The following is a 3,021-nucleotide window of genomic DNA, read 5'->3' as shown; positions in this document are numbered from 1 at the left end:
GTTGTCACAGTGTCCACTTACCTCCCAACACCTCAAACCTACCCTTGCTCACCTTCTATACCCCCATTTTTTTTCCTTTTTATTAAATAAGAGAAAGTAGACAGATAGATGTTGGTAAATGCTAACTGTCTGTTTTCACATAGACACAGTGTAATCTCTGAGCCCAACATACAGAGAAAGGAAAAAAGCTAGAATGCTATGCACTACTACACAGGGGCCTTGCACCCCCCAGCCTCCAGCAGAGTCAAAGCGGCTAGAGGGCTTTTCTTTTTTTCCACACAGAGCACAGTGGTGGTGGTGGTGAATCCACAATTTGAGACAAGAAAGGATAAAAATGAACGTAGAACAGAGTAGTGGAAATTCTTTTCCCATTGTATTTTTCTCAAGACATTTTCCCCAAAATAAGTTGAGAATTATGGTATTTAGAAGCAAGATCTCAAAAACAGGACAATTGAGCACAGGAGGAATGGGGGGGGGGATGACTGCAACTTGCTCTTAGGGACTGGATAAGTTTAAAAAATAAAAAATAAATAAATAAAAGAGGTTGGAATCCATCAGTCTTCTGTGCTAGTCATCCTTGACTCATCCTCCTCTCCTTCTTCCCCTTCATCATCACCTTCATCTCCTTCCTCGTCAGTATCTTCCAATCCTTCTTCTTCTTCATCATCATCATCTTCTTCTGCCTCTCCTTCTTTATCATCCATTTCAGGAACCAAATAGTACTGCAAGGGGTTTGGCCAAATGTCATCTTTGATGACTTCTCCTAACTCACCTGCACCTGCATCACAGTGGTCAGTAAACCAGGTAAAGAAGCTCTCTGGCTCTTCGTGCTGTCTCTTCCTGCTAGCCTTATTCTGTTTGATGTGAGCGTTTTGTCAAATCCTTTCCAGATTTCCATTTGATTTCAGTGGACTTTGAGGATGGGTCACCACTCTCATTCAGATGAAATTCTTCAGAGAGAACTTTATTTTCAAAGTAAGGATTTTCATCAAAACAAAAATCTATTCTGTAACCTGATGTAATGTCTTCAAATTCAGTTACTTCAACTCTGGCTAAATAATGCAGAGCCTCCTCATCTTCCTCCCCAAGCAGTGCAGACACTTGTGGATGGTTGACAAATGTGGGATTTTAGCAATCAATTCTTACCTTTTCTGAAAAAACGGTTGGTGGAGTGTGTTATATTTTTGTTCTACTTTCAGTACTGTTTCACTGGCTTGTTCATTAAGTCTGTCTATTTCATTTTGTACTTTGTCAATGTGTTCCATTGCTTCTTGCTCTTCCTTTTCTCCCTTCTGCAGGCTGGGAGAGTCAGATTTGTCCTCCAGTTTTGCAGGAGCCAGTTTGGGTTTTTTGGACTGAGGCAGGAGCGCAGATTGCCATTTAGGGGCCATGGCATGAGGGAAGTGACTAGCAGCCAGAGTCCAGAAGCCAGATGCACACAGCAGGAAGAAACTTGCAGGACATCTTCAGTTTTTAATATACTTTCACGTCATGACACCTCAGAGGACGAAGAGGAAGTTTCAGTTTCTTTTTTGAGACAGAGTTGCTCTGTGTAACAGTCCTAGCTGTCATGGATCTAGCTCTGTAGACCAGGCTCACCTGGAACTTACAGAGATCCACCTGCCTCTGCCTCCCAAGTGCTGGGATTAAAGGTGTATGCCGTCAACACCCAGCTGGAAGTTTCAATTTTTGATGGTAGAGTTATCAAAGTACCTCAAGTTGTTCCTGTTCATTTGACTGAGCCAAGTGTTCCTCCTCTTTTATCATATTTTAGGATTATTAGATCCTTTGTTAGAAACCTCCACCCCTTATTTCTATAAGCTGAGTTTGAGTCCCCTGACAACGTATTTTGGATGAAATTTTTTCTGATTTTTTTCTGAATTGTTTCTACAATAGCAAGGGATTTTGTAGGCAAATGGAGTAGTAGGAAAAAAAACGCCATCAACAAATCCCAGAACAGGTGACTTCACCAGTCAATGCGTTGTGGCACAGCAAATCCAGCCGATCCTCACACTGTTGCTGGTCTCTTGAAGGAGCTGCACTGAGAGGCCAAGGATTGGTGGTCACAGTAGGCTAGTTCAGGAAAAAGTGTCTTCCAGTAGTAAGAGATGGGTTGGGAGTTGGATAATGACTGACTTGCACAAATCAACAAAACAAAATGGTAAAAGGTTGAAATTATTTCACAACTTCAAGCCCCTTCTCTATTTTAACTCCTTACTTGACTGTATTTCTGCACACAAGCTTAAACTTCTAAACCAGTGGTTCTCAACCTTTCTTATGCTTTAATAACCTTTAATACCATTCCTCATGTGGTGACCCCTAACCAAAAAATTCTTTTCATTTCTGTTTCAAAACTATGACTTTGCTACTGTTATGAATTATAATGTAAATGTCTGATATATAAGATATTTGATATGTGACCTCTGTGAAAGTCATTTGACCCAAAGTGTTTGTGACCCACTGGTTGAGAACCACTTTTCTAAACCGTACTGCTAAACTCTTTCTCAGATGTTTTTTAGGCATTAGTGCAGAGCAGTCACTGATGCCAAAGTGTCCCATGCGGTTTCAGACAAGTTGACTCTAGAATAAGGGATTTGGCCTTCACACATTAGACTTAATATGTCCTTCAAACCCATGTCCTAGGTCAGACTGGATCTTTGACTCTGACAAAAAAAGGAAAACAAAACATCCTAAAATAAATTACAGAAAGCAAAAGTTAGACCCCTAACTCTATAGCAAGTAATTGGTGGCACCCTGTCCCTATCCTGAGACTAAGCTGATAACATTCCCTGTGGAGACTAGGTTAAGGTTAGTCACTCTTTTTTTTAATCTCTTACTCCTCCACTCCCTTCTTCTTCATCTCTGAGAAAGGGGCTTGTAGAGAAAACAACAGTGGCATGGGCATTATTTTTTATTTGGATTCATTGCTTATTGCATATTGCTCTCCTCCGCATGTATTACTGACTAGGCATCTCTCTCTTCAAGATTACCTGTATCAATTTTATCCTTTTTAATTATATA

General features: G+C 40.5%; 1 pseudogene; it reads right to left on the bottom strand.

Moving 5' to 3' along the window:
- Positions 1-554: 554 nt before the first annotated feature.
- On the bottom strand, positions 555-1,391 carry LOC130889333 (protein SET-like; annotated as a pseudogene).
- Positions 1,392-3,021: the final 1,630 nt, after the last annotated feature.

The sequence above is a fragment of the Chionomys nivalis genome, chromosome 18 (assembly GCF_950005125.1).
Source record: "Chionomys nivalis chromosome 18, mChiNiv1.1, whole genome shotgun sequence".
NCBI lineage: Eukaryota > Metazoa > Chordata > Mammalia > Rodentia > Cricetidae > Chionomys > Chionomys nivalis.
The sequence above is the reverse complement of the archived record's forward strand: the minus strand, read 5'-3'. Positions and strand labels throughout refer to the sequence as shown.